At 47.6% G+C, this 13,222-nt stretch overlaps 1 protein-coding gene and 1 long non-coding RNA gene across 2 annotated transcripts in view; both read right to left on the minus strand.

Moving 5' to 3' along the window:
* Positions 1–13,222, minus strand: part of AATF (apoptosis antagonizing transcription factor) — a 370,250-nt gene that overhangs the window by 249,698 nt on the left and 107,330 nt on the right. The gene's annotated exons all lie outside the window — the stretch shown is intronic.
* On the minus strand, positions 1,807–4,810 carry LOC144336104 (uncharacterized). Its single transcript, XR_013407554.1, has 3 exons — positions 4,722–4,810; positions 3,989–4,072; positions 1,807–2,121 (listed from the first exon to the last, which is right to left on the minus strand). It is a non-coding gene; the product is annotated as an uncharacterized LOC144336104 (long non-coding RNA).

Raw genomic sequence — 13,222 nt, forward strand, 5'->3', positions numbered from 1 at the left:
AATGAGACTGACTCCGGGAAGGAAATGAGTGTGAGGTGTGGGGGTGGGGGGGCGGCCAGGACAAGGGTGGGCAGCATCTCCCAGCCTCCCTTCTCTGGAATCCAGCTTCTGGGACTGGGCTGTACCTTGCATTCCTGGTGCTCCCAACCTACTACATCCCTGCCTTCCAACCACCGCATCTCTTCTCCTGGAAGATGGGAGGTTCATAGTTTTCCTCTCTATCACACCCAGGCAGAGCTGCAAGGCATGGATCCATCCATCCAATAGTCACTCTCAGCCAGATGCTTTCCAGAGACCTGGCTCGTAGGGTCGGACAGGCAGCCGGGAACCCCTCAGGGAGAACACAGGCGACCAACAGGCCACAGACATATGAGACCGTGTCCGGTGGCGTCTGAGGGAAACGAAATATCTATTTTAGCTTGGTGGGCAAGGAAGGCCTCTGAAAAGGTGGCATGGGAGCTGGGATCTAGATGGCAAAGACAAACTTTTCAGGCGGAGGAAATAGCAGTGCAAAGGCCTGGAGGAGGGAATGAGCTTGCAGGGTTCAAGGGGCAGCCAGAGTCCAGCGTGGCTCTGATCCAGGAGGGTGAGTGAGTTTGAAGAAGATCTCAGGGGCATGATCACACAGTCTCACAGGCCACAAAAGGCTTGGGGTTTATTCTAAGAGCAAAGGAAAGCATTTGGGGGCAGCAGAAAGAGCACTGGATTTGGAGCCAAGGACCTGGGTGTGAGCCTGATAAGGTCACTTAACCTTCTAGCCTCAGTTTCCTCATCTGTGAAATGGGGATGGGGAACTGCAGGCCACAGGGTTGTTGCGAGGATTAAATAACGTCATTTATGTGAAAGTTTGTCACTCTTCAATGTTAGTAGTGAAGCAGTTCCTTCTGCCTGTCCCTGGGTAATCCCCCAAATGTCTGCCTGGACAGTACCAAGTTGCAGAACCTCAGAACCCTGACAGAGAGCAGGACTTTAGAAGTCTGTCATTCAGTGAATATTTATTGAGGAACTATGTGCCTTGTGCTATGCTTGGTGCAAGATGCAGCCGTGAACATGATAGACTCAGAGTGTGGACTGGAGAGATCTGGACCAGCCCATTTCATAGATAGGCAAGGTCAAGGCCACATAGTGCTGACCAGAAAGAGAACCCAGGCCCCCCGACCACCAGTCCAGTGTTCTCCCCAAGATGCAGACAATGGGTGCCCTTCTTTTCCTTTGCCTGACATGTTCTCCCACACTAGGGCTTGCTTGGGAGAGAAGGCAGCTCCCTGTCCCCCGTGGCCTTGCTTGGATGAGGAGGAATTCTGAGGGGACCAGGAACGACTGTGATGGGCCTTGAAGGATAGATGTGATTTAGCTGTGAGGAATGGCAGGACACTGGGCAGAAGGGACAGCAAAGCCCTGGAGACAGACAAGTGTTGACCTGCATGTTAAATAGCAGGCGGGGCTCTCAGGGAGGAAGAAGAGGCCAGCACGCCAGATCTGGAAGGGCAGGGGGACGCTGTTTCTCCAGCAGTGGGGGCCGCTGGAGCTCTGAGTCAGGGAGTGGTGCTGGCAGGATGCACCTGAGAGAGTGCTGGCAGCTCAGGGTGACTGCATCAGAGGCAGGAAATGGAGGTAGAGAGCCCTCTGAGCAGCCTAGTGCAGTGGCCCGGGTAAGTGCTAGCAAGGACTCCACTAGAGCAGCAGCAGGGGCAAAGAAGAGAAAGGAGCCACTGGAGAGGCTCTCCAGAGGAGGGGGCCACCAGCCGCCCTGATGGAGTGTGGGGAGCAGGAGGGAGGGAGGAGACAAAGAGCTTTCAGAAGATGGGAGATTTAGCTGTCCTTTATTGATTGCACGAACATTTCCTGAGCACCTGCAGAGGGTCAGGCCCTGTGCCATTCAGGCAGGAAATTGAGCAAAATTGTGCAAAACCTGAAGGCTGGTGATTTGTGCTCTTGTTGGGATTGGGGGAAGGGGAAGTGGGGGCGAGGGGTCGTTGGGCAGCTGGCACCACTCTCAGAGCCTTGATTTTGCCCTCTGTGAAATGGATGGCTCTGAGGGCCAGGGAAACACTGGCTGGGCTGGGTGCTTCAGGAAGGTGCTTCCGGATAGATACCACCGAGGAATTCTGGGGACTCAGCCTGTGGAAATGAGAAGGCAGTGGGTGAGGAGAATGGGGATCCCCTTCGGGGCTGGGGAAGCAGACCCACATAGGGGAGGGAGGAGCCTTGTTGGGTGTCATGTTCCTCTCAGGATTGTGGGGATGGGGTCTCAGGGCCTCCCACTTCCCACCTGGGGAAAAAGACCCGGAAAAAGAACACCCCAGGAGCAGGGAATCTGGCAGTGATTCCTTCAATGACAGCAGCCGCAGCAGTAGCTAATGTTTCCTGGATCTGTCACACGCATTAGGTCAGCCAATCCTCACTGTGTCTCTGGAAGCAGGTGCTGATAGCGTTCCCATGTTCCAGATGAGGACACTGAGACCCAGACTGCTGAGAACATTCACAGAGCCAGAACTGGAACTCAGGCTGCCCGACTCCACGTTAGGCACAGTAGCTCTTCTCAGATCCCCTCTTCTTTTTTTTGAGGGGGTGGGGGACAGAGTCTCCCTCTGTCACCCAGGTTGGAGTGCAGTGGTGTGATCTCGGCTCACGGCAACCTCAGCCTCCCAGGTTCAAGCAATTCTCCTGCCTCAGCTTCCTGAGTAGCTGGGATTACAGGTGCCCGCCACCATGCCTGGCTAACATATTTTTAGTACTTCCCCATGTTGGTGGGGCTGCTCTCGAACTCCTGACCTCAAGTGATCCTCCTGCCTTGGCCTCACAAAGCACTGGGATTACAGGCATGAGCCACTACGCCTGGCCCCAGGTCCCCTCTTCTGATAACCTATCTAGGACCTGCAGTCCACCTGCCCTGCCATCCTCTCTAGGGCCTGCCCCAAACTAGCCAGCCAGTAACTGCACCTTCCCACTGCAGTGAGAGGGCAGCAGAATCCAGGGCGCCTTCCTGGGAGCAGACAGCTTTGAGGAGAATGCTGCAGCAGAGGTCAAATGTGAACTGGCCACGACGGGGGCCCAGAGGGGATCCCAGGAGTGCCTTTGCACCACCTGAGCAAAAGTGAGGTGTTCCCTCCCTGTGCTCTGGGGCTGGGGGACTGAGCCCCGAGGGACCCCCTTTCTTCTCATCCTGTTACCAGTTCTCCAGGAAGTTTGGAGTCTCCCCCTGCCCTCCCCCGCCTACCAGGGTGAAGGTTTGTGGGGAATGTTCTCCTGCAGAACTCGGCATGAAATAAATTCCATTCTTACTCTGCAAATGACACTGCACATAAATATTCAGTAAATTAGCAGCACGCTTTTATAGATTTATCAGTCATTGCAGGCACAAAATGACAGGCAATGTTGTAGCTGAAATATTAATGCTGACAAATTAATGATTTCTGAGTAAATGATGTCATTTTTGCACCGTTTCATTAAAATTTACTCACTTCTGCTTCATTTCTGGACCTAAAAAAATTAAAATCATTTCCTTCTCTCTTTCTTCTTTCTTTTTAGTGTGGGATTGGTTCCCAAACCTGAGAGGGATATAAATTTTCCTCAGCAGCACCCCAAGCTCTAGGGAGGGGCTGGGGAGAGACCCCCCTGGGTCCCAGAGATGGTCCTTGGGCCTCCACCATTAGTCTAGCTGGAACATAGCAAAACTGTGTCTTTGGGTCAAGCCTGGATTGGGGTGGGGGGTTGTAGGGGGAAGTGGGGAGGAAGCTTGGGAGGGGGTGTGTCCTGGGAGGGCACCTGGGAGAATAGGGTGTGGAAGGAAGTCATGCTCCTTTCTTTGGAAGCTCTAAGTGCCTCCATCATCCTCATCATACTTGACCTCCTTCTAGCAATAAATGTGGGGAATAATCAATTCTCGAAACCTCCCATAGTAGGTAAAGGGGAAATACCAACTGTGTAGATATGCCCGACAACCCCCCTCACCGAGGCTCTAAGGAATGGACAGATGACCACTTACTCGCAGTGTGACCTTGGGCGAGTATTGTCGCCTCTCTGAGCCTCAGTTTCACCTTCTCTGATGATCTCCTCATTTCTCAGGGTTCTTGGGAGGATGAATGCAATGGTATGGACAAGGCACAGGACAAGTTCCCCAGTCGGACAGCCCCTCCAGACGCGGCTCCCAGCTGCTCCCCGCACACGTCCCGGAGAGGGCGAGAGGGGCTGCGGGGGAGGAGCAGCGAGGCCCCTGCGCGCCAGGATCGGCCCAGGTGACCCGGCCGGACCCTATGGGGCTGGGAGCACCAGGAGCACACGGGTCCTGGAGCCCCAGGCCCCCGGCCGCCTCGGTGCGCTCAACGTGGCCAAAGCCAAAGCACTTCGCTTGGCCCGGGTCAGCGCCGCGGGAATGGAGGGCGGCGAGGCCGAGAGGCGAGGCGGACACAAAGGAGAAGCGAGGGAGGCGAGCGAGCGGCGCCGGCGCCCGGGCCAAGGCGTATCAGGCAATCTCCGGGCTAATTCGTGTCAGGGCTGGCCTCCTATCTCCCGCCCGGCTCCCTGGCCGCTGATCAAATTGAAGTGGAAATGAAGTTGGATGCTCTGGAGCACCCGCGCGGCGGTGGGGGTGGCGGGGGCTCCGTCCGGGGCAGCTGCGCCCTCCGCGGGCGCCCTTGGCGCTGCCCTTGGCCAGGCCGCGGGGATGGAGCGGGAGAGCCGGGCGGGGAGGGGAGGACGCCCCCGCGCAGAGCCCTTACCCGGCGTTTCCCGATCCTGTCCCCGTCCAGATGAACATTTACCCAGCAGTGGGAGCGGGGTGGAAATGCAGGGAGCGGCCCGAGTGCGGGAGACGGCAAGGCAAGGACACGCTCGTTTAATGAGCGCTTATTAAGTGCCAGGCTCGGCGCCAGGTGTTTAAAGTGAGTTATGCGCTCAGTTACCCCTCCCCCCACCATATGAGGTGGATCGAGTGATTGCTTCCATTTGTACGGGTGCTGACTTGGAGACCCAGAGTCTCAGCCGGCCCAGGGACAGCTAGCAGAATGGCTGCATTTGCACCCAGGCTCTGGCACACTGCAGCTGCGGCGCGTCACCACCACACTAACCCGCACTTGGGAGCGCCCGGGATAGGCAGAGAGATGATACAGAAGCGGGGCGGGGTGCTGGCAGTTCTGCAAGCCCGTTAGGACGCAGGCCTTGCAGCCATTAAATGGTCTGTCCCCTGAGCTCAGAACCGCCTGAGAGGTGGATCTTTCCCCCAGGTGAGGAACCTGGGGCTGAGGGGGCGTGGAGGCAATCGAGCTGGGAACCAGGGGAGGCAGACCGCACTGGCCCGCTGAGTTCATCTTTCTGACCCCCAAAGTCCAAATCAGATCGGGATGAAGTCTCTGCTGCGCTGTACTTTCCTGAGGGAGGCCGGTGGGGGCCTGGAGGTGGTGACCGGCTATTGTAATGCTATTCGGTTATTATCCACGTATATTATTTTCCATTTTATTTATTTATAAATTGGGCCCTGCCTACCTCACCCCTATCAGTGTCTGCCCGCTCCTGCCTCTGGCTACAGCCTCACCGCCAGTCTAGGCTTTCAATGGCTCCTTTCTGCCCCAAAGCCTTCACACGTTTTCTGCCTTCAGCTTCTCTCCCGTGCAGCTTTTTCATCTCTCCATTCTCATGATCTTTTTAATCATCCTTTTAATGGCATTGCTCTACATTGATATACTAAAATGTATAGACTTTATTTTTATTTCGTTGGACATGGAGTGGTAACTCAGTGTGGACAATTATTAGGTCACAAGAGACGTCTTAAAAACATTCCAGAGAATTACCATATACAGAACGTTATGGTTCTCAGCCCATAATGCAATAAAATTAGAAATCAACCACCAAAAGAGAGTTACCAAAACCCTACATGTTTTGAAATGAAAAGCTTCACCTTGACATTATCTGTGGGTTAAAAAGAAATCAACAAAAAGTATTCAATATTTAGAACTGAATGATAATGAATGCACTTAATGTCAACATTTACAGGGTGCAGTTAAAGCAGTGCTTACAGGGAAATGTATAGACTTAAGTGCGTGTGTTGAGATCATTAGAGCTGTTACTAGCTCTGCATTCTATGCAGATCTAGAGTAGGCTTCTTCTGTTATCTTTTTTTTTCTTTCAAAGCTCTTGTCACACGTACAATTGCCCCTTGGTATCTGTGAGAGGTTGGTTCTAGGACTCCCCTTGGATACCAAAATTCAAGGATGCTCAAGTCCCTTGTATAAAATGGTGTAGTATATGCATATCCTCCCTTAGACTTTAAATCAAGTCTGACTACCTATAACACCCAATACAATGTAAATGCTGTGTAAACAGTTGTTATATTACATTGTTTTTTATTGCTATATTATTTTTATATAACTATTTTTGAGACAGAGTTTCACTCTGTCGCCCAGGCTGGAGTGCAGTGGCGCGATCTTGGCTTCCTGCAACCTATACCTCCCAGGTTCGAGTGATTCTCCTGCCTCAACCACCCCACTAGTTGGGATTACAGGTGCACACCACCATGCCTGGCTAATTTTTTTGTGTTTTTACTAGAGACAGGGTTTTACCATGTCGGTCAGGTTGGTTTTGGACTCCTGACCTCAGGTGATCTGCCTACCTCGGCCTCCCAAAGCGCTGCGATTACAGGCATGAGCCATTGTGCCCGGCCTATTCTTTTTTTTTAAGAAAATTTTTGATCCGTGGTTGATTGAATCTGTGGATGCAGAACTTGCAGGTACAAAGGAACAACTGTATATATTTATTTATTTATAAGCATACTTCTTAGTGTCTGACCCCCTGACTAGACTGTACACTCTATAAGGGTAGGAACTGTAGCTGTTTTGCTTGTCGTTGTATTGCCAGCATTTAACACAAAGCGTGACAGATAATAGGTGTCGAATAAATATTTGTTAAATATGTGTTTGTCCAAGAAATATGTGTTTATTATTAATGAAGTCACACCCTATTCTCTTTAAAAATGGATTTGAGATTGTCTGTAATAAATACATATAACATATTAGGCCAGTCACGTTGGCTCACGCCTGTAATCCCAGCACTTCGGGAGGCCGAGGCAGGCAGATCACCTGAGGTTAGGAGTTCAAAACCAAACCTGGCCAACATGGCAAAACCCCATCTCTACTACAAATACAAAAATTAGCCGGGCATGGTGGCAGGCGCCTGTAATCCCAGCCTCCTGGGAGACTGAGGCAGGAGAATCACTTGAACTCGGGAGGTGGAGGCTGCAGTGAGCCGAGATTGCACCATTGCACTCCAGCCTGGGTGACAGAGCAAAACTCCATTTCAAAAAAAAAAAAAAAAAAAAAAAAAACCATATAGGATGTCAGTTGAAAGGACATTAAAAGGACAGCTTAGCAGCGGGATGAGAAACTTGGGAGAAGAAGGGGGAGAGTCAGTAATTGAGTGTATTGTGAGGGGCAGCATTGGGAATGCTAGTTCCCAGGTAACCTTCACTCCTCCCAGGGCCAGGCTTGGGGGCAGTTGAGAAGGTGGCAGGAGAAGGGAGATAAGGGACTGGTTGAGAAGTCAGACTGAAGAGGTTGAGTAGATTCCCTTAGTAGAGGAGGGATGTTGGGGGTTGGCCTTTGGGAGTGCAGAACAGGGCTCCCATACCAGGTAGGTGGGTGGTGGGGAAAAAGGTGGAGGTGAGAGGCAGAACATTTTTGTTCATTCATTCATTCATTCATTCATTCATTCATTCATTCATTCCACAGTCTGAGGGACTGTGTGAATAGGGGCTGCAGAGCTGGGTTAGAATGGACCAGTGGCTGCATTGGTTTGAGCTCCCAGCACCAAGATCTGGTGCCCTCTGGGGTAGCTGGACGGGCCCCTTCTGTGTTTAGCAAAGGACAAGAGTCTAGTTCCACAAAACACCCAATTCAGTTTTAGTTCGGCTCACCCGTCCACCTAGCTTGACTTTCTGGTCCTCAATTTCTGTGTTCGTAATAGCTCCTTCTTGAGAGTACACTTGATACTATTCTTCTCACTGAGTGGGACAGCTTTGATGAGCCATTTTTATGGCTCTTTTTAAGTGCATTGCCAAAGAGTTATTTTCAAAGAGGGGTTTATATGAAGAAACCTCCATCTGGGGTGAGAAAACTAGTATCGGAATCCTGGCTCTGTCACTGTCTAGTTGTGTAACTTTGGACAAGTTGCTTTCCCTCTCTGAACCTCAGTTTTCTACTCTAAAAATGGGTATAAGAAGAATAATATTTGCCTCACAGGGTAAATAGCATAAATATAGGTAAAAAGCAATGAACTTGTGTGTGTGTGCATGCTAGGAGGGTGTGTAAACTATAAAATCTTACACAAATATCAAATTTTAGTATTATTCAAGGTCTCCCCTTTGCCTGTAGTTCCTCCCTGTGTCCACCCCCTTGAGATCCTTTATGAATCCCACCATAAACTTTGCATACCCTCCTCTCCCCCGGTTGAATCTAAATTAATTTCTCCCAATGGTGTCTTCCAGCCGCACCATGTATGGACCTCTCTGGGGCCCTCTCACTCCATGCCCTGTATAGGAATTCCCTGTGCTTGGTCTGCCCTTTCTGAACTACACATCCATGACATTTAGAGTTAGAAACTGAAGAAAGTGACCTCAACTTAGCATTTCTGGATCCCTAAAATCTAGCATGGTGCCCTACACATAGCAAGAGCTCAAAAAATGTCTGATGGCCGAGTGTGGTGGCTTGAGTCTGTAATCCCGGAACTTTGGGAGGCTGAGGCAAGAGGATTGCTTGAGGTCAGGACTTCAAGACCAACCTGGGAAACATAGTGAGATCTCATCTCTGCAAAAAAATATAAAAAATTGACCAGGCGTGGTGGCATATATCAATAGTTCTAGCTACTTGAGAGGCTGAGGCAGGAGGATTGCTTGAGCTCAGGAACTTGAGGCTGCAGTGAGCCGTGATCATGCCATTGCACTCCAGCCTGGGCAACAGAGTGAGACCCTGTCTCAAAAAAAAAAAAAAAAAAAAAAACAGCTGCAGTACTAAATGCTCTTAAACCTTCGTTAATTTATCCAAACCATTATTTTCTAGTACAAACATTTTTTTAGAGATTTGTGAATTATAGAAACAGTAAAACAACATTAAATACAATTTTGAGGTGAGAAAAAAAATTACCTAGAATCCTACCACTAGTAGTCAATGCTTATTTTCATTCTTGTTTATTCTTTTCCAGTCTTTGTTTTTATGCCTGAAGATTTTACATTGCGGCTAATAACACATGTGTTTCATGTTCTTTTTTTCTATTTCACATTATCTCAAACATTTGTGTACTTTCTACATTTTCATAATGATGTTTTTAATGGCATAGAGTAGGTGTCCCAAAATTTATATGTTTTTCCCCAATCACACGTGGAACTGTTACTAGAATTACATATTAGATCACAGAGGAACTCTCAAAACATTCCAAAGAATCAACATTATACAGAACATGTTTTCAGACCACAATGCAATAAAATTAGAAATCAACCACAGAGAAAGCAAGCTAACAAAACCTTCTACGTTACGAAACAAAAACCCCGCAGATTTCTAAATAATTCGTGGTTAAAGAGTAAACCAATGACAATTAATTAAATATTTAGAATTAAATGATAATGAGGCCAGGACTGGTGTAATGTAATCCCAGTATTTTGGGATTTCATGCCTGTAATCCCAGTATTTTGGGAGGCCGAGGCAGGTGGATCACCTGAGGCCAGAAGTTCAAGACCAGCCTGGCCAACATGGAGAAACCTCATCTCTTCTAATATTACAAAAATTAGCCAGGCATGATGGTGTGCACCTGTAATTCTAGCTACTCGGGAGGCTGAGGCAGGAGAATTGCTTGAACCTGGGAGGCGGAGGTTGCAGTGACCTGAGATCATACCATTGCACTTCAGCCTAGGTGACAGAGCGAGACCCCATCTCAAATAATAACAATAATAATAATAATAATAACAACAACAACAACGAAAAGGTTAGAAATTTGAAACCACTATATATGTATACTGGAATTGAACTTTTTTAAACCTTTATTTTAGGTTCAGGGGTACATGTGCAGATCTGTAAGATAGGGAAACCCATGTTACGGGGTTTGTTGAATTGAACATTTAAGTAAATGAATGGGACCCAGAGTTTCACTGCTCCCAGTGAGTGGTTGTAATGGGAGGTTATATATAGGCAAAGCATTGAACTTGAACTTGAATGATCCATGTGGTAATGGATGAGAGTTGGAGATATCAGATGAACTTATGTTTAGCTTAATAGAAATACAGATGATTACATATAGAATTTTGTATAGATATGTGTGGATAAATGGTCAGCATACACACATATATTTCTTTGCCTTGCCCTTTGAGGCCTAGAAGCGATGACCACCAGTAGCAACAATCACACCTAGTGCTCAGATCTTGGTTTCTAATACCATTCTCCAATGAAAAGAACCAGGGTTCTTAGAGAAACATCTGATTCTAGGACCAGACAGGAAATATACAAGATGAGCCTGGAGCATCTTTTAGTGCCAAAAAATAAGGAAATGCTCAGATATAAAACAACTCACATTGATGAGGATATGCCTAAGACACACAGGAGCCCACCGAAAGTGCTCCCAGTGGCCAAGGCTAGAATAATTTGAGCAACAAAATAAATAACACAGTATTGGATTATAATCCAAAGTAAATAAATATCCACGAATCCATACTGATATAAATACATGGTTGAATAAATAAATTAATGGGGAAATAGACAAGCCTCCTCTGCAGAGGAATTTCAATTACGTAAAGGCTCTGCCTTCCAGGAGGTGGAACATAACTTCCTATTCCTTATCTATGAACTTAGCATAGTGATTTTCTTCCGAAGAGTACATTATGGGCCGGGCATGGTGGCTTATGCCTGTAATACTAGCACTTTGGGAGGCTGAGGTGGGTGGGTCACTTGAGTCAGGAGTTCAAGACCAGCCTGGCCAACTCTGCAAAACCCCCTCTCTACTAAAAATGCAAAAATTAACCGCGCCTGGTGGCAGGTGCCTGTAATCCCAGCTCCTTGGGAGGCTGAGGCAGGAGAATTGCTTGAATCCAGCAGGTGGAGGTTGCAGTGAGCTGACATTGTGCCACTGCACTCCAGCCTGGGTGACAGAGCAAGACTCCGTCTTTAAAAAAAAAAAAAAAAAAAAAAGGACACTATGGAAAGGGTGATAAGGGTGATGGAGGAGGAGTAACTTTACAGTAGAAAAACCTGACAAGCACTGCCTCAGCTGTGTGATCAAGGTTAACATCAACAGTGATATCCTATCGATAGTATAAGCCCTTGGTATGATGTCATGAGAATGGCACTTTACTTCTGTGATCTCCCTCTCAAAAGAACCATAACCTCGTGGCTCGCGCCTGTAATCCCAGCACTTTGGGAGGCCGAGGTAGGTGGATCACCTGAGGTCAGGAGTTCAAGACCAGCCTGGCCAACATGGTGAAACCCTGTCTCTACAAAAATACAAAAATTAGCTGGGCGTGATGGCCAGCGCCTGTAATCCCAGCTACTCGGGAGGCTGAGGCAGGAGAATCACTTGAACCTGGGAGGCAGAGGTTGCAGTGAGCCGAGATCATGCAATTGCACTCCAGCCTGGGTGACAGAGCAAGATTCCATCTCAAAAAACAAACAAACAAATATAACCTCAGTGTAAACATGAGAAGAATATCAGATGAATCCCAGTTGAGGAACATTCTACAAAATACCTGACCAGTACTCCTTAAAACTGTTAAGGTCATGAAAAACAAGAAACACTGGAGATACTCTCACAGACAAAAGGGGTTGAAGGAGACATGATGATTAAATGTAATGCAGCATCCTGGATGGGATCCTGGAATCGAGAAAGGACATTGGGTTCCTTCAATCCCATCCACGTTGTTGCAATTGACAGGATCATCCTGAGGCAGGAGGATCATTCTTTTTGTGGCTGAATAATGTTCCGTTGTGTATATATAATACATTTTCTTTATCCATTCATCTGTTGATAGACACTTAGGTTGAGTCCATGTCTTGGCTATTGCGAATGGTGCTACAATAAACATGCGAGTATGGCTGTCTCTTCAAAATACTGATTTTCTTTCTTTTGGATATATACCACTAGGGGTTGCTGGATTTTACATTGCTCCTTTCTCTCCTGGATCTCATATAATAAATAAAATAATAAATATTCCAAAAAGGAAAAGGAAAAGGACATCAGGTAAAAACAGAGGAAATCTGAATTAAAATCTGAATTAAAGTATGGGCTTTAATTAATAATAATTTATTGGAGCTGGGTGTAGTGGCTCACACCTGTAATCCCAACACTTTGAGAGGCTGAGGTAGAAGAATTACTTGAGTCCAGGAGTTCAAGATCAGCCTGGGCAACATAAAGAGACCCCCATCTCTTAGCCAGGTGTGGTGGCGTGTGCCTGTGGTCCTAGTTACTCGGGAGGCTGAGGTAGGAAGATCACTTGAGCCCAGGCGGTCAAGGCTGCAGTGAAACAGGATTGCACCACTGCACTTCAGCCTGGGTAACAGAGTAATAATAATAATGTATCGTGGTTCATTAATAATGACAAATATATCACACTAATATAAAATATTAAGTAAGGGAAATTGAGAGGGGTTATATGGAAACTTTCCAGTTCCTATCTTCACAATTTTTCTTTAAATCTAAAACTATCCTAAAATGAGATGCTTATTTTGAAATGATAATGAAAGTCTTGGGTAAAATTTCTAAGGAGCAGTTAAAGCTGTATTTCGAGGGAAATTTATAAACTTAAAATGCATGTGTGTTATAGTCATTAATGCTGTTCCCCAAACATACCCGGCTCTTTGCCTTCTGGCACATGATAGGCCTGCACTTCTTGGTCTCTTTCAGTTACATGAGTTGTGAGTTGAAGTGATGTGTGTCACTTCTAGGAGGACAGATTTAATGATCGGTACAAGACCATCCAGCACTCTCTTTCTCTCTGCCATGGCCATCATCACCATTTCAGATAGTGGCTGCTCCATTAGCTGAGGTCCTAGCATGGACATGACAAAGAGCACAGCCCCCGGCCGACCTATGATGGGCCAGCAACATGAAGGAGAGGCTCCATGGAGCAGAGCTCACCTTGCAAGGTTATATGCATAAAACATAAACTTGGTTTTTTAAGTCACATGATTGTTGGAACTCTTATAATAGCAGCCTGGGTTCTTACCATCCTAATTAACACAGGAATAGATAAAGA

The sequence above is a fragment of the Macaca mulatta genome, chromosome 16 (assembly GCF_049350105.2).
Source record: "Macaca mulatta isolate MMU2019108-1 chromosome 16, T2T-MMU8v2.0, whole genome shotgun sequence".
Taxonomy (NCBI): Eukaryota; Metazoa; Chordata; class Mammalia; order Primates; family Cercopithecidae; genus Macaca; species Macaca mulatta.